Source organism: Diabrotica virgifera, chromosome 4 (assembly GCF_917563875.1).
Source record: "Diabrotica virgifera virgifera chromosome 4, PGI_DIABVI_V3a".
NCBI lineage: Eukaryota > Metazoa > Arthropoda > Insecta > Coleoptera > Chrysomelidae > Diabrotica > Diabrotica virgifera.
The window spans coordinates 114,358,379-114,385,103 of record NC_065446.1 but is presented as its reverse complement, the minus strand read 5'-3'; positions in this window follow the sequence as shown (position 1 = coordinate 114,385,103).

Genomic DNA, 26,725 nt, shown 5'->3' with positions numbered 1-26,725 from the left:
TTACTTGTTTAAAATTGATGCCATCAATTTCTATTTTACTTCTGATTGGTTCTCTGCTCATGACTTTTTTTTAGTTTTCTGACTTAAAATTGTTATATTAAATTCTTTTGTTCTTATAGAAATATGTGAATTATCCTTTTCAGACTATCTTCATCTTGGAATATAAATATTGCCTCTTTTTTTGTTTACGGTTTTGATGATTTCATCCATTATTAAAAAAGAGCATATTCCGCTGCCCATTTCTATTATGTCTGGCTGTCCTTCTATTCTGACTTCCATTTTGTTTTTTGGTAGATGTTTTTAATAGTTTTTCTGATATTTATGAGAACTTCCCTATTATACAGAAGTTGAACTATATCTTTGAGTCCTACTCTGTCAAATGCTTTCTTCAAGTCAATCAGATATAAAAATGCTGGTCTGTTTTTAATGTAGTAATTTCTCAGTAACTTGCTTGATGATGAATATCATGAGCATCTGTAAAATGATTGTGGCAAATTTTAGTTAAAAGTTTTAGGGTAGTATTCAACAAGTTCATACCTATGTAGCATTCTGGTTGTTGTTATTATTTTTTTTAAATAGTAGGATAAGTTGGTTATTTCACGTTGAAATATTGGATTTGGAATTTGGCGAGTATGAACTTATTTTTCATTAGTTACAACTTTCTTTTTTTCTGGGTCTAGCGATCTCACATACATAATTTTTTTTTCACTTTTTATTAGCTATATTTTTGCTAAGAATATTTTTTAGATAAAAGACTTACTTTTTGAGTTATTTGCAAAAAACCGTCTGAAAACGTGTGTTTTTTGGTGAAAAATTAACATATTTACTCGAAAATAACTAAAAAACTATTATCTTATTAAAAAATACTAGGGAATAAAATTTGCTTAGAATTAGCCAATCTATCTATTTCCGGACATATTTTTAACATATATTTTTTCACTCCCGATAAGGGGTGAAAAACACCCCAGGGTAAATACACAAAACGGCACAGTATCACTTTTCTTCTTTGACATGTTACCTATGTGTACCAAATATCATGTCAATCTAAGCGGTACTTTAAGATTTAGAGGTTTTGCAATATTTTACCCTCAGTTAACGAATCAAATTATTATTCAAACTTCACAATTCCTAAGGTGTGTATACATATGCGCGCCGCGCACTTCGCGCCGTGTGTACGCCGTGAGTTTTTGGCGCCGACCGAAGTTGGATCGTGTGCGCACCGTTTGTGTGTCACTTGAAAACACGTACAGTTGAGTCCCCGAGTCTTTACCCGTGCGTCATCATATAAAGCATACGAAATAAATCGGAAATTTTCTAAGCGCAACAGTAAGTGACAGAAAGTGGGTATTATTCTGATCACGGGGTATACACTCCTGGCCAAAAAAATCCGGACACCTTAAAAATGGGATATTTTTGATGTCTCGAATCTCCTAAACCTGTAGACCGATTTTAGTGATTTTTTCAATATGTTATAGCCTCATTCTCTAATAATATGGATGTAGTAATAGTGTTGCTGGACAGGTAAATGTCATTGTATACCGGGTGTAACAATAATACTGTGTTTTTTCCTGAAAGTTCGTAACACCCTGTGGAATATTCTAGCATTTAAAAAATATTGAAATTAAAACTCAATTGTAGCCTTAGCCTTTCTTAACATTCTGCTTTTTGACTCATTCACGTATGTTGGATAATGAAATAGTTAGGTACTTTGACAACTAGCCATGCCCTTCATCAATACAGGGTGTTTTTAAATAAGTGCGACAAACTTTAAGGGTTAATTCTGCATGAAAAAATAATGACAGTTTGTTTTATAAACATATGTCCGTAAATGCTTCGTTTCCGAGATACTGGATGTTGAATTTTTTCTTACACATTGACGATTTATTTATTGCTCTAAAACCGGTTGAGATATACAAATGAAATTTGGTGGGTTGTAAGAGTCAGTTATTGCGCATTTTTTGACAAACAATTATGTATTTTATATTCACCATTGGCGTGCATACGGTCATATTACCTGCCATATTACCTGTATGCACGCCAATGGCGAATAAAAAATTTTTAGTTGTATGTCAAAAATGTGAAATAACTACTTCTTAATACCTACCAAATTTCATTTGCATATCTCAACCGGTTTTAGAGCAATAAATAAATCGTCAGTTTGTAAGAAAAAATTCAACATTCAGTATCTCAGAAACGAGGAATTTACGGACATATTTATGTTTATAAAGCAAACTGTCACTATTTTTCATGCAGAATTAAACCTTAAAGTTTGTCGCACTTATTTAGAAACAACCTGTATTGATGAAGAGCATGGCTAGTTGTCAAAATACCTAACTTTTTCATCATCCAACATAAGTGAATGAGTCAAAAAGCAGAATGTTAAGAAAGGCTAAGGTTACAAGTGAGTTTTAATTTCAATATCTTTTAAATGCTAGAATATTCCACAGTGTGTTACGAACTTTCAGGAAAAACACAGTATTATTGTTACACCCGGTATACAATGATATTTACCTGTTCAGCAACACTGTTACTACATCCATATTATTAGAGGATAAGGCTATAACATATTGAAAAAATCACTAAAATCGGTCAACAGGTTTAGGAGACTTGACACATAAAAATGACCCATTTTTAAGGTGTCTTGATTTTTTTGGCCAGGAGTGTAATATAAAATTTGACGTTCGCAAATCAATAGAATGTCAAAGTTAAGTTTTGCCTTAAAACTTTGGTGCATAGTTACAGCTACATTTGAAGTAGCTTAATTAATAAATTCTCTTATTATCATTAATAAATGAATAAATAAACCATTAATAAAAAAAAATCGATAACATATTTTCTTTTTGTTATATTTTATTCACTTTGGCAGACCATTAAACAGAAGCATTCCTTAACTGTGTCAACAATGAGGTTATTTGTACGTTGTTAAAGTTTATCGTAAAATAACATAAACTTACCATAAAATTTACAACTCCAATATAAAACTAGTTGTGAAAACAACAAATGTTTGTATACTATAAAAAACTTCAAAATCCAAAAATTCGACAATATATCAGCAAAAATTTCAACAAACTGTCAGCCACAAAAGTAAATAAACCAAAACGTCAGAAATTGTACTTAAAATATGTGAAAACATCCCCTATCGTCTTTCTTTGTACCTATCTCTTTTCAATGCACTGAGTCTAGATCGTTCATAAAAATAACATGTGTTTTTACTTAATAACAGGCGGCAGCTAGTTTGTCATTAGTTTCATGCGTGGAAGAGAATGATGCTAGATAAAAAGTGTGTGTTTTACTACAACTGTACTAACGCGTACTAATCTAACGAACCCGCCAGGAACGCGTACCGCACACACGACGTGAAGTGTTCGACGCGTATATCTATACGTACCGTTAGGTATAAGGTTCTTTCTTAGATTAATAAATTTTATAAAAAAATTCTATTAATTTTATTGTAGACCAAACTTAAACACTTAAATTTTAAGTGACCTTATTTCTCATCTATTCGTAACTGATTAACACAAAAGCAAACTTTTTATCAAGCAACGCACAACCCCATTATCTTACCGCATTATCCAAGCGCACAAACAATTCGCCGAGACTCAAATGGAAAACACATAAAGCCTGATGAAATCACTATTACCGGAATCTTTTAGCCGAGAAGTGTTTAGACCCATCACGAAATCCGTTTAGGCACTGGAAAAAGAAAATAGAAAATTAAGTTAGCCTGATTTCGACAAAGAATTCAAAACTTGTTTCGAACTTATCCAGGAAACTAAGCAATACATATATAGTGCCAGTTTTAAAACGAATTTAGAAATACCTCAGGATGAATCCTGAGTAGATAGTCGTTTACGTGAGATACTAAATGAGTTTGCTTTTCGAAGAAGATTATTAGAGTTCTTTGCTAAACCACTTAACTTTTATATTAGTTTGGGGACTTTAAAAGAATAAATAATAGACTAAATAAAAATGCTTATAGATTTTTGATACAGTGTCTACCAAACTCGACCTAATTTGATTTTTCCTATAGGTTAACCAAAAATTGCCCAATAAAATTTTTTTCAGATAAATTCTTCTTCTTACTATAGGTTTGTTCTTCCTTTATACACTGGCATGCGATATGTCATACCGTTGCCTATTCTTGTTTACCATCATCATCATCATCATCATCATCATCATCATCATCATCATCATCATCATCATCACCATTATCATCATCATCATCATCATCATCATCATCATCATCATCATCATCATCACGTAGCGTTTCAACCCTGGGTGGGTCCTGGCTAACTGTACAACTTTCTTCCAATTTGTTCGGTCTTCCATCAACCTGGAGTCAAATGAGATGTTCATTTTTCGGAGATCTGCTTGGATGTTATCTCTCCATCGCCGTCTCCATCTCCATCTTTTACCTGTAGGAATCTCCTCCGATGCCAGTCTTACAAGTCTCTCGTTGTGATATCTGTGCACGTGGTCTGCCCATCTTAGTCGCTGTGATTTAATTTCTTGGACAATGTCGGTGTCATTGGAGAGTTATTTTAATTCGAAGTTGGTTCTGATCCTATACTGGTTTGTGTTAATGTCGTGGTGAGGTCCGAAAATTGTTTTAAGTATTTTTCGTTCAAAACGCCTGAGCTTTTCTTCGTTTGATTTGGTCATGGTCCACATTTGGCAACCATATGTTAGTACAGGTCTGACCATGGATTTATAGATTTTGATCTTGGAACTTCTTGTAAGATTTTTTGATTTTATAAGCTTATCCAGTGCGAATAGACAGCGATTTCCTGATTGGATTCTGTCTTTTATTTCTTCAGTAACATCGTTGTCAGCTGTGATTACGGCCCCCAGATACTTAACACGTTGTACATTTTCGAAATTGAAGGTGTTGGCCGTCACATTTTGTCCTATCCTCTCTCCTCGTGTTGTTCTATTTATACACATATATTTCGCCTTCTCTTCATTAATCCTCAGCCCTACTTCACATGTTGCTCCTTCCACCTTGTTGAAAATGGCTTTTGTGAATAGAATGGAGTCTCCAACGAGATCGATGTCCTCTGCGTATGCTAGTAATAATTTGGGACCTTGAACCGATGGCAGTTCTGTTTTTATTCCGGCCGACCTCATGGCTTTCTCTAATACAAGGTTAAAAAGTAGTTGAGATAACGCATCACCCTGTTTAAGTCCACTGTTGATTCCGAAGTTGACAGACAGTTTATTATTTACACGCACTTTTGATATTCCACCCTCCATACAGACTTTAGTCATCCGAATGAGTTTCTTTGGTATTGAGAACTCCGTTATGTCATTCCATACTTGGCTTCTTTCTACGCTGTCATATGCCTGTCGCAAATCTATGAAGAGATTGTGTATGGGTCTGTTATACTCCCATCCCTTTTCTAGAAGCTGTCTCAGCGTGAATAGTTGATCTATTGTGAATCTGTTTGCCCTAAAACCGGCTTGATATGCTCCTAGGACATTTTCAGCATAAGGGGTTAATCTACTAGGAATAATGTTTGAGATGATTGTATATGCCCTGTTTAAGAGTGCAATTCCTCTGTAATTCGCGCATTTTGTTTTGTCCCCTTTTTTGTGGATGGGCAATATGATGTTTTCCTTCCATCTTGCTGATATCCTTTCTTCTGACCATATCTATGTTATTAATTGGTGGATTTGGCGATGTATTGTTTCTCCACCATATTTCAGAAATTCTGTTAGTATCTCGTCCGTACCCGGCGTTTTGTGACTTTTCAGCTTATTTAAGACCTTTCGGGTTTCTTCAAAAGAGGGATTTTCCACGGGCATGTTTGCTGTTATATAGATCTCTTTTTTGTGCTGTTCTTCCTATATGATGTTTAGAAGGTCCCTGAAATTCCCTTTCCATTCTTCTGTTAGTTCTTTATCGTTGATTATCATATGGCCTTGATTGTCTCTCAATGTATGGATAGAATTGGTTTTATATCCTCTTTTCTCAGTGTAGATTGCTTTATAGAATTCTCTGGAGCCTGGTTTGAGTGGTTCTCTCTCCATAGCTTCATATTTTGTTGTTCGTAGTTTCTTTTCTTTGTTCGTATCATTTTTCTTGTTTCTTTTCGGCAGTCGTCGTATTCCTTTTTAGTTTTTTCTGTTTGTAGTTGTATTTATGTCTTTCTTACTGTTTGTCTTTTTTCCAGCTGTTTCCAACATTCATCGTCATACCATGTTTTTCCCTCTTCTGCCTACTCCTTCCAAAGATCTTGTCAGCTGTCTGGGTTATTATTTCGGCAGTCGTTTCCCACAGCTCTTCTATATCATTGTAAACTGTTTCAGAGTCAAGGTTTGTTCAAGTTGTTCTATATATATTTTTGACGTTTCTCTGTGTTCTGCATTTCGTCCATGTTCCATTGTGGGTTCATTGTTGTTTTGTTGTATTTGTGGCTGGATATTCTGAATTTGACTTTTGCTCTGACTAAGTAATGATCTGTGTCTCCGTTTATTCTTCTGAGGCTTCTTACGTCTATGATATTGTTTCCACGTCGTGCATCTACAATGATGTGGTCAATTTGGCTTCGCGTAATATGGTCGTTTGAGATCCAGGTTTGCTTATAAATGTCTTTATGCGGAAACATAGTTGATTTTATTAACATATTATTAGCTGCTGCAGTTTATGTGAGTCTTAAGCCATTGTCGTTGGATATATTGTGAAGGCTGTGTTTACCGATTATGGGGTGTAGGCTAGGCTCTTTACCTATTTTATCATTAAAATTTAGACCTATTCCTGTTTATGTTCAATATGAATTTAGACCGGATCCTGGAAGTATTTCAGTATGCAAACCTGAGGATCGGCAACTATGTTCAGATTCTTTTACCTGAGATCTTGAACAATAAAAAATTGAATCTTGCTGGAAGGTGCGATGGTGCCTTGTTACTCACTCTATTTAAAGGGCAGATAAAAAGCGATTTTTCGCAAAACAAAACAGTTTTTGTAGTTTTTGGGCTATTCTAAGCAAAAAATGTTCTTACAAGTTTTTTCGTAGAATACATAGTTTTCGAGATAAATGCGGTTAAACTTAAAAAAAAATCAAAAAATTGCAATTTTTGAATTCGAATAACTTTTGGTTAAAAAATAAAATGGCAATTCCGCTTGCAGCATTTGAAACTTCAAATACACAAGTTTTAATAATTTGAATTGGTAAAAATTATTTTTTTTTATTGTTAAACAAAGCTATAAACAAACAGTGCTTGAGCGTTTTGTCGCATGTTCGCACCGCGCCAAGGATTAAAACCGAATGGAACCGACTAGGTAGGACTTCTTTGGCGCGGTGCCGATATGCGAGAAAACGCTCAAATACTGTTTGTTTATATATAGATTTGTTAAACAATAAAAGAAAATTTAGCAGTGCAAATAGTCAAAACCGGTATAATTTGTCTTGTTTGACTTGTACTTTCAAATTCTGCGAGCAGAATTGCTATTTTAATTTTGAATCAAAATTTATTCGGGTTCAAACATTGCAATTCTTCAATTTTTTTAAAGTTTAACTGCGTGTATCTCGAAAACTATACACTTTACCAAAAAAACCTGTAGGAATATTTTTTGCTTAGAATGACCCAAAAAATACAAAAATGTTTTGTTTTGCGAAAAATCGCTTTTTATCTGCCCTTAACATAGGTGGGGGGGGGAGGGGTAACGAGGCACCATCACATCTTCCGGCAAGATTCAGTTTTCATTGTTCAAGGTCTCGGGTAAAAGAATCCAAACATAGTTGCCGGTCCTCAGGTTTTACATACTTAAATACTTCCAGGGCCTGCACTAATTATTTGTCTTATATTATTGTATTTTTTGTTTTTTACATTAACTACGAAATGATTATTCACATTGCTATAGAATAAAATACTGCTGTAAATAAAATAAACATTATTTTTTCAAGAAAATTTGAAGTTCCGTCTAACATGGCTATTAAGACTTTGGTTAGGAACTTCGAAAGTAGTGGTTCAATAACACATAAAAGAAGTGGCATTGTCAGAACTGCTCGCACACCACAGAATATTAAAGCGGTGCAAAATTCATTACAAGCGAGTCCTCGAAGATCCTTACGACACGAGAAAGCTTAAATCTGGGATTAGACGAGCAGAATTGTGCATAAAGATCTCCATCATCATCTATACAAAATCCGGAGTGCGCAAGCCCAATTCCAGGACGCAAAGGAATTGGTAGAAAACAGGCCTCTTGGTTGAAGAATATCAGACAATAGACAGGAATAAAGAAAGCAGAGCAACTATTTATAATTGCTCAAGACAGAGACAGTTTTGCCATGTTAATCGCCAACGTCAAGGGGACTTGATAGGATACGTTAAGAAGAAGAAGCAAGCCCTTAACGTTCTTGATTATCCCATTCGACTACTTTTTTGTGAACAAATGTTGGAGCTTATTAATGAAAACGACAACTTGCTTCATAATCTTGGGATGAGTCATGAAGCCACTTTCATCTAAGTGGGTATGTAAACAAAAATATTTCCGCTATTGGTCCGACAATAATCTGCGGCAATTACACGAAAGAACGCATACGAGAAGAAGTGGAAGCAATACCTGCAAGAATGTGTCCGACAAAATGGAGGCCACCTTTCCAATATTATCTTCAAGAACTGAATATTTCTTCGATTACACATTAATTTCCATACGTGTAGTATACGTTTTTTTTTATTAAATTTAATAAAAATATATCTCTTCATTTTTTTTTGTTTGAAATCGTACCGTTTCATTGAATCACCCGTTATTAAAAAAATGGTGGAGGTTGTTTACCGTAGATAAAATATTGTAGGACACTGTGCGTGAAGTACATTTTGCGAACTTACGCGATGTATAGCACCCGCTCCGTTGTCGCTCGTGCTCTAAACATCGCGTGCGTTCGCACAAAGCATACTTCACGAACTGTTTCATTCATAACTATTCTAGGAATCTTTTGTAAAACAAGTTTTAAAACCAAATATATTTTCGGCGGGGTATAGCATACCGCATGTCAGTGGTTATGGGTTGATGCAATACCAATTTATCCAAGGCAACACAAATTTACGTTCATACTCATTTTTAGTTTCACTTGATATTAGAGATTATCTAACCATCGAACTTATGGTCTTTCATTCTTTCATTTGATATTCCCCTAGAAGAAAATTTATCTCTTGTTGTTTCTATTTCTTTATTTTCAGTCATTCTATTTATTTGCGGTTATGATTGTCTCAATATTTTGATGTTATCTAGAATTTGGTGGAGTCGCCCATGGTTAATTTTATAGGTGCTTCCTCCATCACAGTTTTTGGTCTAGAAGTGTTGCTGTCACATTACTACATACAACAGTCAATGGCCTCCTTCAGGTCAGTAAATCAAATTTACCTTATAGTGTATACCTATCTATTATCATCACTATTAAGTGATATCTCGTGTGTCACTATACGTTTTTTAATAGTAAGGAAGATACTGCATAGTACCCTTTTAGTAATCACCATGTATGATTTTCTACCTTAATAATATATTAATTATCCTCTTCTTTCCAATGATTTATCATATCATACGCTGCGTTCCGACAAGCGGTTTCGCCTCCACCAAGAAAGCGTCAAAAATTAACAGAACGGACCTAAAAATTTTCTTTCTATACGCTATGTCTTCCTAGAGGACAGCAGTAAGATAACATCACGAACACCAGAGGCAGAGTTACTGCATTCTGGATTTGAGCCGGGTTTTTTTCTACGGTCTGTATGTACGTCCATTTTAATTATTCGCAGCCCTTCTAAGTAGATTCTTCTTTTCAAACGCAGAGTAAAACTATTTTTCTCGGTAATTGAATACTTAACCTACCTAGAAACGAAAACCAACAGGTGGGGAAGGCATTTATCTAAATAATTCAAAGATTCAACTAAACCTATCCATAGGTGAAACGAAAATCCTATTCTAAATAAATATGAATTTAATTAATGCAAGATATACCTACATAATACAAGATATGTATGTTAATCATTTAGAGAACATTATGGAATGACGTTACCAAGAAGCTCTTCAAGCTCTTGGAGGACATAGTACTTATTTTAACAAACATATTGTTTTATTTTAATAATAAATCGTGTGTTGCAAATAATTCTCCCAAAATTAAATTTTCCGATTTTTCTAACGTAACTTTCGAGTTTGAGTTGTTGTAATCAATATACAGTGAGGACATTTGAGTTGAAATAAATTCATTTTCTCCAGAATGGGCGACTCTGGAGATAAATGCCAAAATTATTTTTAAATTATAATTTTTTGGCATATACAGGATGGGGCATTAGTGTGACAAAGTCCAATTACTCGTTTGTCGTAAGAGATATGAAAAAAAGTTATTCACACAAAAGTTGGGGAACGGATAGGACCAAAATTTAAAAATATTTTCAGATATACAGGGTCACCGGTATTGACAGGGTGACACAAACTTTTGTTTTTTTAAATGGAACGCCCTGTATGTTTTTACATTTTTGGATTTTCCTCGACGTCTTCTTTCACAAAATATAGGGTTTTGTAATATTATACGAGGTAGTTTAAAAGATAACTACGTTTTATTGTTAATTTCGTAGCAACATTCACACCCTGTAGAATTGTGCCGATTTGACATCAAAGTTTCTGTTTATCATCAAACGATTTTTAATATAGTCCACTGTTGTTAAACACTTATAATATAGCGGAAAGATTAATATTAATATACAGGGTTGGTCAAAACTCGGAATGAGTATTTTCTGAGTTTTCTTAAATGGAACACCCTGTATTTTAGTATTCTAATGAAATGACATTTCATGGTACTTTTTTATTTCTTAAGCATTCCCTATACCTAAGTGCTTTAATTTTTGAGTTATTCGTGATTCTTTAATCCAAACTTTAGTTGCAACAAAAATTACGTGAAATTTTATTAGGTGGCTGTGCAAATATCCAATCGAAAATAACTTTTTGAAAAAAAAAAGTAGATATTAACCTAGACTGATCCTAAAATTTTTAATTTTGGATGAGATATCCAAATACCTACGTAGTTAAGATTGTTGGTGCGTAAAATATAAATAAAAAGATACAGGATTCTACCTAGTTGGCTATGACAATAAATTTGCTGAAACATTTGACATTATACTATCTTTATAGTTCCAGTTGCATTGTTACCATTACTAATATGAATTTTTCTAATGAGTAACTGATGAGTAACTGATCAAAATAATTTTTGTGCTAGGAGAGTATAACAAAAATGTGTTACTAGCAATAAGAATTTTTCATCAGCAATTCGCTGATGGACGAATACCAAGAAGAGAAACTTTTGAAAGTACACTAAAACGATTTTAACAGTCTAGGTCTAGATAGTTAGATTATAAGAACGTTCTTCCTAATATGCAGATCCTCAGTTACACTATGGATTGCATTTAATTCATTTTATTCATTTACAATCGTTTTTATTCGACCAGGTTCCTGGTAATTTAAACATCCAGTCTGTTGAAACCGTTTTAGTTTATTTATTTAGCGTATGGACTTTCTCAGTACGATAAATACACAAATATAATATATACACATATATACATATATACACACATATATACATATACACATATATATTATTCAAACACCAAAACATAATGAATGAATCTAAATATTAATGTCCAATTTACATAGCCATTCAATTGCATATGGGGAGCATTCCACAAAGTCCTGGAGGTTTCCACGGTAGGCCCGATTTAGGCAATCTGAAACACAATGACTTATGGTCTGTCTAAGCGATCCACAATCACACTGTGGACTTTCTGCACGACCCCATTTGAACAGAGAATCAGCACATTTACCATGTCCGGTACGTATGCGATTAAGCCTCGTCCAGGTGGGCCGGGGCAGACCCGATCCGATGAAACCCTGGGTTGGGGTGGATATCTGAATATAGTCTGCTGCTATTGTTGGCATCCATCTTGTGGACCATTGCCTTTGTATATCATAGGAATCACCAATTGTTCGGGCAGTTCTGATTGGAGGATTTCTAGACCTCAGTCGCTGGTGCTCTTTTGAGATGTCTGGTATGTCTTGATGGATTGGTAATTGTATGTTGGCTACAATTTTCTGATACTCTCTCACTAATGCTGCTGTACGGCGTAGATCTGGTGGGGCAATATTGCTCAAAGTAGGCAGCCATCTCACTGGGGTTGATTTTATTGTTCCAGTGATTAATCTCATGGTTTGATTAAGTTGGACATCGATTTTGTTTCTATGTGCACTATTTAACCATACTGGTGCACAATATTCTGCCACTGAAAAAACCAAAGCTAGAGCAGAGGTCCGAAGAGTATCTGCAGAAGCACCCCAAGTTGTTCCAGCAAGTTTTGTTATTATATTATTTCTTGTTCTCAGTTTACCGGCTGCGTTTGTAAGATGGCTTTTGAAGGTGAGTGTTCTATCAAGTGTAATGCCTAGATATTTGGGGTTGTTGTTATGTTTGATAGCTGCATCATTTAGAGTTACATTGAGGGTATCGCCCGCAAGTTGGTTCGACAGGTGAAAGAGACAGGTTTCAGTTTTGCTTGTGTTAAGACGTAAGCGCCGGTTCTTAAAGTAGTTACTAAGTGTAGTTAGGTCCTCGTTTAGAGCTCGTTCTCCAGCTTCCTTACTATTATCTTGGAAGCCAATGGCCAGGTCGTCTGCATAAGCGAATTTTCTCGATTTTGTTTCAGGTATATCCGCCGTATAAAGGTTAAATAATAAAGGAGCTAGCACTGAGCCTTGAGGTAAGCCGTTGTTAAGTTTTCTAACGCTACTTCGTGCATCATTTATATATACCTGAAACAGTCTGTTAGTTAGTAGATTGTTTATCAGCTGACAAGTTTTGAGACAGGGTATGATTTTCATCAACTTATAAATAAGGCCCTCTCTCCACACAGTGTCATAGGCAGCCGTAAGGTCTATAAATGTTATGGCAGATTTTTCACGTCTTTCAAAGCCAGCTTCGATGAATGTAGTTAAGGACAGCACTTGGTCACAACAGCTTCGTCCTTTTCTAAATCCAGCTTGCTCAATTGGTACAGCGTCCTCAATGGTGTTACATATTCTATTATATAAGAGTCGTTCTAGTAATTTATAACAGCAACTGAGTAAGGCGATAGGCCGGTAACTTTCAGGCAGCTTGTTGTCTTTGCCAGGCTTCTGGATTGCGATAATTTTTGTTCTTTTAAATTCTGGGGGAAGCATAGCTGTAGTCACAATGTCGCTAAAGAATTCTTTGAGCCATTGTCTTGTTTTTGTACCAGTGTGGACTATAAACTCAGGATATATTCCATCGAAACCAGCTGCTTTTCCCGTTTTGGTTTGGTTAAGCTCTTCGTTTATTTCATCCAATGAGAAGGCACGTGAGTATTCTGATGTTGTGGGGGTATTTGCTTTAAGTTGTTTAAGAGCTTTTTTTACCATCGATGTATGAGTTTTCTCAGATGGAGCTCGAGAGTTCTCAATTATTCTATTGGCTATCTTATTTGGCTCAATTGTTGATTTGTTTAAGTGTTGTGCTCTGCTTGCTTCGCCCAGTTTGCGGATCAGTCCCCATGCCTTCCGACTGGAACGGGAGAAATCAATATGTTCTACGGTAGATTTCCATTTATTAAGTCTAGTTGAATCCAGTGACTTGAGTAAGTTGTCACCGATTTCGGGATCTTCTGATTTCAAAAATTCTTCATATAGTTTTTGGCTTTCTTCCGTCCAGCCTGGGATGTACTCCTTTCGAAAACCTCGGGGGATATGTTTTTTGGCGATAGAGATAACCATTCCTAAAAAACGGTGGTAATTGTTGGCCTTTGGGTCAATGAAGCGAATGCAGGTGTCCAGCTCTTTGGTGTATTCAGGCCAATTTGCTTTGTTAAAATTCCAACGGGGTCTCGGTGTGGATTCAACGATAGAAATTTGTATGCCTATTTCGATTATGACAGGTCGATGTTGGCTGCGAGGGAAACTAGGCAGTACAGTTCGGGAGCTTGGGAGTGGTTGTAACTGTGAGTTACTCGAAACCCAGCATAGATCAGGGTTGTAGCCTTTGCGCCATCTTCTAGAAAGGAAAGTAGGTTTATCTTTTAGACTATGGATAAGGTGGATATTGTTTTCTTCGGCCCACTCCAGGAGTTTTTCCCCATTTTCATCATTGTTTTCATACCCCCATTTGTTGTGGTGACTGTTAAAGTCCCCTATGTAAACTGTAGGTTGGTTGTCCTCAGTTTTGATTACATTTGTTGGCCATTTAGTTAATGGTGGTTTGTAGATGTTCTTTATGGTTATGTCATTCACTTTTGTAGAGATTATGGATACACTATTTTCGCAGCTGCAGTCCTTCACCTTGGAATTTTGTATACTGTTATTCACGTAAGTTGCAGTTCCGTAAACATTGCTGTAAGTGGCTCCAATCATGCTATATCCCGGAATTTTACCCCTCTTAAGAAGCTCGGTTTCTGATGGTGCGTGAGTTTCTTGAATAGCTATGACGTCAACGTTATTTTCGATTAGTATTTTTGAAAGAAATTCAGATTTTGATCTACTAATTCCCTCTATGTTTATTTGACATATACGGAGGGTTGGTCCGATACGTCTCGTCAAATGGTGTTGATAAACACCTTTGTAGTTTTCCATATTCCTATATGGAGATTCCTTTCCTTGCTTTTCTTTATCGTACTGGTTGCCAGGAGAGCTTAGCGGCTAGTTTGGCGTCCAAAAATTGATAGACCGTTTAGCGTTACCCAGGGTGCACCACGTGGAGGCGATCTATCATAACACACCGTTTTAGTATTATTTCAAAAGATTCTCCGCTTGGTTTTCGTTTATCAGGGAATTGTTGATGAAAAATTCTTATTGCTAGTAGCACATTTTTGGTATACTCTCCTAGTACAAAAATTATTTTAATCAATTACTCATCAGTTAATTATTAAAAAAATTAATATTAGTAATGGTAACGAAGCAACTGGAACTATAAAAATAGTATAATGTCTAATGTTTTAGTAAATTTATTGTCATAGCCAACCAGGTAGGACCTTGTATGTTTTTATTCATATTTTATGCACCAACAATTTTAATTACGTAGGTATTTGGATGTCTCATCCAATATTAAAAAATTATGGATCAGTCTAGATCAGTGGTTCCCAACCTTTTATGTCTGGCGACCCACCTGCTGATGTTTTTTCATATTCGCGACCCATCCCACACACATGATGATGTATGAACGTTATTCAGCTATTGTAAGAGCCACGCCGCGACCCACCTAAAATCCGTCCGCGACCCACTAGTGGGTCGCGACCCACCGGTTGGGAAACGCTGGTCTAGATTAATAACTACTTTTTTTTGAAAAATTATTTTTGATTGAATATTTGCACAGCCACCTAATAAAATTTCACGTAATTTTTTTGCAATTAATGTTTGGCTTAAATAATCACGAATAACTGAAAAATTAAAGCACTTAGGTATAGGGAATGCTTAAGAAATAAGAAAGTACCATGAAATATCATTTCATTAGAATACTAAAATGCAGGGTGTTCCATTTAAGAAAACTCAGAAAATACTCAGTCCGAGTTTTGACCAACCCTGTATATTAATATTAAACTTTTCGCTCTATTATTAATGTATAACAATAGTAGACTATATTAAAAATCGTTTGACCATAAATAGAAACTTTGATGTGAAATCACTACAATTCTACAGGGTGTGAATATTGCTACGAAATTAACAATGAAATGTAATTATCTTTTAAAATACCTGGTATAATATTACAAAACCCTATATTTTGAGAAAGAAGGCATCGAGGAGAATCCAAAAATGTAAAAATATACAGGGTGTTCCATTTAAAAAAACAAAAGTTTGTGTCACCCTGTTAATATGGGTGACCCTGTATATCTGAAAATATTTTTAAATTATGGTCCTATCCTTGCCCCAACTTTTATGTAAATAACTTTTTTTTGTATCTCTTACGACAAGCGAGTAATTGGACTTTGTCACACTAATGCCCCACCCTGTATATCATACTAGTGACGTCATCCATCTGGAAGTGATGACGTAATCGATTATTTTTTTAAATGAGGTGTGATAGATCATTCGAAAGGTTATTCAATTCTCTATTCAATATAAACATTAACGTAATTATTTATAAAGGGTGTCAAAAAAATTTTTTTTAATTAAATTAATTGAGACAAAAACAAGAATGCATGTAATTTATTTAATGCAACATACATTTTTCTGCTGTCAGAAAAGAGAAAAGAATGTTGATTTGAAAAATTTACATTGCTTTTCGCCGTAATTAAATGTTCAAACTGCTAAGAGGCAGGTAGGTGGCAGCTTTAATATTGAATTTAAGCGAAAAACAATATTTATTCATCAAATAAACATTTTTTTCTACGACCGTTTAATAGCATGCTCATTATTCGCTATTTTTTCCTAGATAATAGCACCCATTACTGTACCCGTGAGTAATAATTCATTACTCACGGGCTGAAGTTACTCACGGGTCATTACTCACGGGCTGAAGTTAGATTCAAGTGGCGCATGCCACTTTTAATAATAATCGTATATAAACTGCAAATAAAATTACTTAAACTTATTTATTTAATACAATAATTATTGTAATTTATACCAATAATTAACTTTTTTAACCAATAAAAATTTTTAAAAGAATTTTAACTGTAACAATGTCAGTATATTTTTATGTTTATATCTTGTTTACTAAAAATTTTGACGTTTATCATTTAATTTAGTGACAGTGACATTAGCGCATTTTGTTTATGTTTATAATAATGTGTTTGTTTTTCAAGATATATTGTGTTAAATATGTTTTAAGTTATAACATATTGTGTATAGTTATATTATTATATTATATATAGTTAAATGTAAATATACATTATAACTTTATAACTATATATAATGAAATACGTCCACCGACAACAGCCATTTCCTATTTATTAGATTCACTGACAGTAGGTACAAATTTAATCTTATAATTTTTCGGAAACGAATAGAACCAATATTGACTATTTCTAGTTGTATTTTTACAATAAATAAGAATTTAGTAATAGTAGGCAACCAATTATTTAGCCACGTACTAGGGGTAAATAGCATTTAGGTATTTTTGTAAATTATTATAATTTAAATCTCGAGTAGTTGATAATTATTAAATTTTTTACTAATTAAAATAAAAAAAAGGTCGTAGAAAAAGTATAGTATTCTACTCGCATGTAATGGCTATTACTCACTCTGATGAATTACGACACTCGCCTACGGCTCGTGTCGCAAACTTCATCATCGTGAGTAATAGCCATCATTACATGTAAAATGTAATTTACAGTAAAATGTATTTCGAATTAAATAAATTATATACATTCTTTTTTTGTCTCAATAAATTAAATAAAAAATTTTTTTTTGGATACCATTTGTAAATAATTATGTTAATGTTTATATTATTGAATGGAGCATTCAATAACCTTTCGAACGAGCTATCGCACACCCCTATTCTCATTTAAAAAAATCATCTATTACGTCATCACGCACAGATAGATGAAGTCACTTGTATTATATGTATATATATATATATATGTATATGTAATTTAGAAATATATAATTACATGTAATTTACATATATATATATATATATATATATATATATATATATATATATATATATATATATATATATATATATATATATATATATATATATATATTGATACATGTATCCATGTGACTTCCAAAGTAGATTCTCGTAATACGTTGTTACTTCATATATACCGTTATGACTTCCGATTTCGGAAGTCACAACGTTTTGCCTATATTTTTACGAATTTGGCTACTAGATGGTATCAGAAGGCTTATATTAAAAATTTCGCTGGAAGTCATATCGTATCTAACATACTCATAAGATCAGATTTTAGTTCGACGGTATATCACCAGCGCTAGTGTCGCTCCCGTGCTACTATACAGGTTATGTACACAACGCGTAGCGTCTTCCGTATACCACACCGCTCGGTGTGACTTCCGTTTTTTGGCAACCCTGTGTAACGGTTTCCAGACATTTATCTGTTGTAGATTCGCGGTCCTAATCGTACTTAGTGTTTTGTGTGCCTTTTGTTTTTAAACATGAATAATAGCAGATCTGCTTTACTTTTAAAGTTAGCCTTAAATGAAGGTACAATAAGTGATTACATATCTCTATAATTATATATTTTCTGTACTTATTTCAATCTATAATATTTACTTACCTATTTACTTATATAAATTCATTTTTCTCGTGTTTTTGTTTACTTCCTTTTTTACAATGAACTTCTAATTTAATCTACACTCACCGGCACGAAAAACGGGCACCCTAAAAAAATGGGTAATTTTTGATGTCTCGTATCTCCCAAACCTTTGGTCCGATTTAAGTAATGTTTTTAATATGTTATAGCCTTATTATTTAACAATATAGCTATGATAACATTGTTGATAGACAGGTAAGTTTTCATTGTATACCGGGTGTACCAATCAAACTGGGTTTTTTTCTCAATTTTCACAACACCCTGTGGAATATTCTAGCCTTTATAAAATATTTAAATTAAAGCCTAACTATAGCTCCAGGTTTTATTAACATTCTGTTTTTTTATTCATTCGCTTGCGTTGGATAATAAAAAAGTTAAGGACTTTAACAACTAGCCATGTTCTTTAGCGATACAGGTGTTTCTAAATATAAGTGCGACAAATTTTAAGGGGTAATTTCTGCATGAAAAAATAATGATCGTTTGGCAAAATATTTTATATTTGCAAGCATTTGCGGACATAGCTTTATCAAGTAAACGATCATTATTTTTTCATGCAGAATTACCCCTTAAAGTTTGTCGCACTTATTTAGAAACACCATGTATTGATAAAGAACATGTTTAATTGTTAAAGTCCCTAACTTTTTTATTATCCAACATAAGCGAATGAATAACAAACAGAACATTAAGAAAACCTGGGGCTATAGTTGGGTTTTAATTTCAATATTGTATAAAGGCTAGAATATTCCACAGAGTGTTGTGAAAATTGAAAAAAAAAACCAGTTTGATTGGTACGCCCAGTATACAATGATAATTTACCTGTCTAGAAACAATATTATTACAGCGATATAGTTAAAGAATAAGGCTATAACATATTAAAGAAATACTTAAATCGGAGAATAGGTTTAGGAGATACGAGCCATCAAAAATGACCCATTTTTTTGGGGTGCCCGTTTTTCGTGCCGGTGAATGTATCTATTAAATAATCTAAATTATTTTTAAAAATCTTATTAAAAGCTTAAATACAAGAAATGTAGGTAAATGTTCTCATTTAACGAAATTTCCGAAAATTGTGTATTTTTTTGACCCAAGTAGGCTGAAAAATCGATTTTATAGTTATTGTTATTTCGAAAGTAATAAAACGTGTAAAAATTACAAAAAAATTGAATGTACAATTACAATTGAATGGAATTAAATACACGATAAAATGAATCAAGAGCGATAAAAAGTTTAAAGTAATAAATTCTAGTAATAATATAAAATACAGTAAACTCTCTCCTAAGGGGGTAGGCGCAAAATCTCTGTCCAATGCTATTTAAATACATTTATTTTTTTCGAATCCTGAGAAAACTAATAAATATTTTTTAAAACATACACCCAGAATGAAAGATAACATTATTACGGGGGACCGAAAGTCCCTTAGAATAAAAAAAAGTTTCTTTTGAATGAAATATTCAAAATTAAAAATCACACTAACTTTTCTCTTTTTTTTTATCATCCCATTATCTTTATTAAAATAAACATATATTAGGTATATAAGTTATTAAAATAAACATTATATAAGTTTTCAGGGACTTTCTGCCCTCGGTAATAATGTAAGCTTCCATTCTGCGTTTAAATTTTTCGAAAATACTTATTAGTTTTCTCAGAATTCGAAAAAAATTAATGCATTTAATTAGCACTGGACTAAGATTTTGCGCCTATCCCCAACGAGCACCTCCTCTATACGGACGGTATTTAAAACAAAATTCATTTGCCGATATACTGAGCCTGTACTCTTCCGGACAATCCCTTAAAATGATGTGTACCTAAATGAAAAAAAAAAATACATAGATATTTTTTCCAAATATTTTAGAATACAAAACTACAATATTTATATTTTATTATTTCAAATTAACACAGAGATGACAACGAGTGATATTTGATAACTCTACCTTATCAGCAGTAGGTAATAAAAATCTGGTTCTAGTGTGGGATCCGTCATTAAAATATTTTGTGTGTCGGTCATTAAAAGAAATATGACACCATAACGCGTTGCTCTAATAATACTTTAACATTGATAGTTATTATGTTGTGACTAAAAATGTTAACGGAATGTCTGCTTGGCAAAAGAAAACATCGGCACAATATCAATTTTCTTCTTTGATATGTTACCTATGTGTATGCCAAATTTCATGTCAATCTTAAGTGGTTTTTTAAAATTTATGGGTTTTGCAATATTTTACCGTCAGCGAACGGACTAATAGAAGAGGATCCGATATAAGGCCGATCTGCATCGATCTATTTAATGGATAACAATAATTATTGGATATGTAATTTAGTATGTTAACAATTATAAAAAACAAGGGGTACATGATCTAATTTTCTTCTGACTATAATCAATTAATAATTAATAAATGACTTTTATCTACTCTATGTCATATTATAATATATAAATTTTTAGTTTGTGAAAACTGTCATTATAGATAGCAGTGCTTTAAAGTAAGCATGAAGTAACAATGTATTTTAAATGGGATTTACTTTTTCTCACTGTTTTTGACACACTTTCATATAATTAAATATTCTTTCTTAACTTTCGCGTTTCATGGTGATGACATCTTCTTTTTCTTCAAGTGCCATCTCCGCGAAGGAGGTCGGCAATCATCATAGCTATTCGGACCTTGGAGACGGCTGCTCTGAAAAGTTCGTTTGATGTACATCCGTACCATTCTCTCAGGTTGCGCAACCACGATATTCTGCGTCTCCCTATGCTTCTTTTTCCTTGAATCTTTCCCTGCATAATGAGTTGGAGCAAGTTGTATCTCTCTCCACGTGTAATATGTCCGAGATATTCCAATTTTCTGGTTTTAATTGTATTTAAGACTTCCATTTCTTTATTCACCTTTCTCAGAACCTCTTTGTTTGTGACGTGTTCTGTCCATGATATTTTTAGAATTCTTCTATATACCCACATCTCGAATGATTCCAGTTTTTTCATTGATGCCGCATTTAAGGTCCAAGCTTCCATTCCGTAAAACAGAGTCGAGAAAACGTAGCACCTAGCCAACCTTATTCTTAGCTCTAACCTTAGATCTCTTGTGCAGAGCACAAGAGAGGTGATGACATAATGAGCAATAAATTACAAAAAAAAAGTTTGACAGTTTTGTGGTTTGAAAGAAATTAGAATTTTTATATGTCACAGTTCTAAGAATTGTAGAATAGAAATGAATTCCAGTGACGAAGAGTTACAGTATTTTTATTTGTTTATCGTAGATAAAATATTGTATGAAATTGTGCGTGAAGTACTTTTTGCGAACTTACGCGATGTATAGCACTCACTCCGTTTCATAAATAACTATTTTCATATATTAAAAAAAAAATGTTTCGACCCGGGTAGATATTATTCCAGATTTTCAGATTTGGGCACAGAGTTGGATTGTTGGGGCATATATGGAGAGCAGGTAGCGCAACAACTATAAACTCAATTTTACAATGGAGACCCGGGAGTTAGAAGGAGACGCGGAGGAACTAGAATAAATGGTTACAGGAATTAAAGGAAGATTTATATAGGGCAGGAATTAGAGACCAGCAGAAAAACAAAAGAGGATAGAAAGAAATGGAGAAGCATAGTCAATAGTATCGAGTAGCAGATTGGGAAAAATCTGCTCGAAAAAGATGGATCTAGATAGCTTTTTAGCGGGTAATCCCCACCTGGAGGGTTTAGCCATTTAATTTTTTATTACATATTATTATTGGTACATCAAAAATTAAAAGGACGGTGCCTGTAATAAAATCTAAAATATTAAAATTTTCTATAAGTTCAAATTTATTTATTAACATTTTTGATATAATTTTCATAAATAAATGACTTACTATTAACACTTTTTTAATTAATTCCAATAAATCCATTTTACAGCAATAATAATATATTAGTATTTTTGTTAAAATAAATATCAATCATATTATCATAAATAACACAGGTTTACAAAAAAAACTAAATTTCGGACAATTTGACGAAACCATATGACAAGGGGGTTTTTGGAGTGGCTGATCACAAGTCCGGGGTCTGCTCACCTCTATCGCGTCAGATAAAGGTCATTTCAAGGTCAAATCAAGATAAATCGACAGTCGCTCTGAAAAAGTATATTAGGGGGTTCTTGGGGTCGCTGAAGATGAATCCGGAGTCTGCTGACCTCTATCTCGTCTAGTTCAACGTCATTTTAAGGTCAAATCAACATAAATTGACACAATTGCTCTGAAAGTATAGGGAGTTTTGGGGTCGCTGATCATGAAAACTGCGGTCCGTTGAGCTCTACTACGTCATGTAAAGGTCATTTCAATTTCAAATCAGGAGGAGTTAACAAAATTGATTTGACCTTGAAATGGCCTTTACCTGACGTGGTTGAGCTCAACGGGCCCCAGTTTTGTGATCAGGGACCCCAAAAACACCCTAATATACTTTTTCACAGCGATTGTGTTGATTTATCTTGATTTGACCTCGAAATGACCTTCAGCTACACGTGATAGAGGTCAGCGGATCCGGGATTCGTTATAAGCGACCCCAAAACCCTCCTAATATACTTTTTCAGAGCGACTGTCGATTTATCTTGATTTGTCCTTGAAATAACCTTTACCTGACGTGATAGAGGTTAGCGAACCCCGGATTCGTAACCAGCGACCCCAAAAACCCCCCTAGTCATATGGTTTCGTCAAATAGTCCGAAATGTATTTTTTTGTAAACCTGTATAATCAAAAGAATATCAATATTTTAATTTAAATAGACAACTTTAAAACACAGACAACTGTATTCACAGTAAAAGTTTCAAAAGATCACACATTACGCTCAAAATAGGAGGTAAATCTAGCAGACGAGTCGTTGTGACTTCCAAAATATGACAACACCGCTGGAAGTGACAACGCGCCTTGAACTACCCTATATATGGAAGCCATAACGTATGCTGTACGCTTCGGTATATACGTATATATATACAAAATTTATTTTGGTAAATCCTTTCCCCTCAATAGGTAGACCCATTTTATAAGCCCCCCTTTTACCAAATACACAATTTTTAAAAAATAATTCCTAGTAGAAAAGGTGGAAGTCGGACAGCCTCTTCTGTATACCGGAAGTCACAACTTAACGTGCATCAATATATATATATATATATATATATATATATATATATATATATATATATATATATATATATATATATATATATATCATAAAGGAGTACGACCGTCAATTCCAAATTAAAAAAGAGCACTCGTAAGTGTAGGGTTTTATCGGTCAAATGGGTGAAAAAGGAGAGACAAAGAATTCAGCTACTTCATCTATTTATTGAAGACGTTTCGTCTACTGCTCAGTAGACATCATCAGTTCATCTACAAAAAGAGTATTATAAGAAACAACATCCAAAGGAGAGGTAAAAAAAAGGCACTAGCGTTATCTTAAAAAGACATGTAGTAATAGATAAGTTGTACATAGTAAAAAATCTTATCCATGAACCAATGCAATGTAAAAGTATATAACATTTAAATGTATAGTTAATATTTAAAAACTTTAATACAGATAAAGACAAGACCATGTGGTAACAGTCACATATAAAAAACAAGTGAAAAAAAGCCGGCTTGCTTTTTTTAATGTCAAGGATATATATATGCCAAAAATTTTAATTTTAAAATAAAAATCGACCTGTTTCGGGATTTATCTCCAGAGTCGCCCATTTTCGAGAAAATGAATTTATTTCAACTCAAACCTCCTCACTGTACAGGTGATCTTTTAAATAGTTTATTGTTATATTAATTAGTACTAGGTATTTTGAAATTTTGAATACATTCTAACACTTTTTTCTTTATTTTTCAGGTACATATAACGGCTTTTCTTCAAGCGGTACAGGTAAAAATATTTAAAATTTACAATTTTAACTATGGACGAAAAAAAAATAATTTGTTTGGGAATTGTGTATGTCAAATTTTAAATTGATTTGATTAAAAACAGATCAGCATAACTTGTCAGAATACTCACGTTGTTTACAAACCAGTAACCATTGCATTAATTACCATAAAATGGCCATCTTCTTCTTCTTCATGTGCCTCATCCTTTAAGGATATTGGCGGTCATCATGGCACGTTTAACTCTGTCTGCAGCGGTTCTGAAGACTGCTGTTGTTGTTTTTCTACTCCACTACTTTAAATTTTTTAACTAGGGCGTGCATTGTCTCCCCGGTCCTTCCCCTCCTTTCACTTTCCCTTGTATAACTAATCGCATCAACTCATATTTTTCTTTTCTTAGTATGTGACCAAAGTAACTCATTTTCTTTTCTTTATAGTGTTCAATATTTCCTTTTCTTCCTTCGCTTCTTCTTCTTCTTCTTCTTATTCTTCTTCTTCAATTCGCCATACGTTCAGAGTCCATCCGATCTACGTGGTCTCTTCACATGCGTCGTCGTGATCTTTTCCATCTCACTACGTCTTGAACGCCTAGCTCTCTCAATGTATCTTCATTTCATGTTCTACCTCTGAGTGTAATACCTCTTATGGATCTTAGGGTTTTCATCTCTGTTGTTCTCATTATTTGTTTGGTCTTTGTTTTCCCGGCCCTTGTCTCTGCGTATGTCAGTACGGTCTAACACATGTCTTATAAATGCGGACTTTGCTTTCGGTGCTCATATATTTATTACGCCAGATTATATCTCTCAGGAAACCAGATATTCTCACTGCTTTCGTTGCCTGATATTTTGTTTCTTGTCACAGATGCCTGTAGCTAGATATTTCCACACCCAAGTATCTACAATCCATTACCTGTTCGATTATACGGTCGTCCACTACTAATTTACATCCAATTGGGTTCTTGGATAATAACATCGATTGGGTTTTCTCTGTGGATAGCGTCAGGTTATACTTTTCGGCGGTTATTTTGAATTATTGTAGTAGGCGTTTTAAGTCATCTTCGTTTTCGGCTATTAAGATTGCATCATCTGCGTAGCAAAGTATTCTCATATTTCGGTTACCCATTTTGTATCCCTGATTCATTTTGTTAATATTACCTACAACTTCATCCCTTTGTCTAATGCCGACATTGATTTTGATTTCTTCCGTGAGCCCGTGTGTGCTTTTAATTCGTGTTTTGTTGGATCTATTGAGCTCTTTGATTATGTTTCTATACCTCTCACCTATGTTTTTCTTTTCAAGGATAGTGAGCACGTCCTTAAATCGTACTCTGTGGAATGCCTGTTTCAGATCTACAAAGCATGTGAACATGGGCTTGTCGAATTCTATTGATTTCTCAACTAATTGTCGAATGATGAAAACAGCGTCTATTGTAGATCTGTTTGGGCGAAAACCGACTTTATTGTATATTTTTGGGCATAAAATTTTTGTCAATAGTTTTAACGTAGAATTAAGTAGTGTAATTCCTCGGTAATTCGTAGGATCTGTCTTTACACATTTCTTGTAGATGGGTATTGTTATACTTCGTATGTATCGGAGAAATACGGATTCAATGTAAGTGTGGCTTTAGAAATGCACCTGCGTGTTTGTTTTTATTCATAAACAGCTACTGACTGTACCAGAAACCCTTTTTCTCCTCCACTGACTGCGAAAGCAAAGGAAGGAGAATGGCGCGGTCATTATCCCCATAAAATTGTAATATGGGCACATTGCATGTGTTTCGGGAAATAAATACAGCCATTTAAATAGTGCTTAAGACGCCGTTGTCTTGGGGAAAATAATTGGATGGTATTTTATACAAAAACCCAAAAGGCATTACTCGCCGTGAAATGCTCCCATTTTATAGTAAATCTCTTTATGTTCTCTTACTACTGCAATTATATTAGGTTCCTGTTATAATTCTACGAACTCTTTGTGCTTCATGTCCACTGATTGATTATTTTTCCGCCAAATATCCTTCAAATTATTTTTGTTTCGCGTACTTATAACATTAATAAACCAAAACAATAAAATAAATAATATATAATATATATACACCGTTATTAGACGTCAACGTCCCTTCGATAGGGTTCTATGGAGGAGTATCACCAAGCCGCAAGCCCTTATCTCTTGCCGTAGCGCTCTTCCAGAGCCCGATCAGACACCAGCTTATTCCAGACCAATCCCTAGATTTTGTAGAATTTTATACTACGACGTCGGCCTTTTTATTTTTTAATGACCGGCCCGACACAATAGCTACCTTTGCTGATGACTTAGCAAGTGAACTAAACGCTGGCCAATTAAATTAAACGAAATGAAGTCAGTGCATATCAATTCTAAAAACAAGAAAAAACAATACATTCCTGTTAACGTAAATAATACTCAGATACCATACGCTGATACCGCAAAATATTTGGGAATTACACTAGACGCTAGGGCCCGCTGGAGGGCCCATGTTTAAAAGAAACGAGAACAGCTTAACATGAAGTATAAAAAAATGTATCGGCTATTGGGAAGACAATCCACTATCTCGATCTACAATAAAATACTT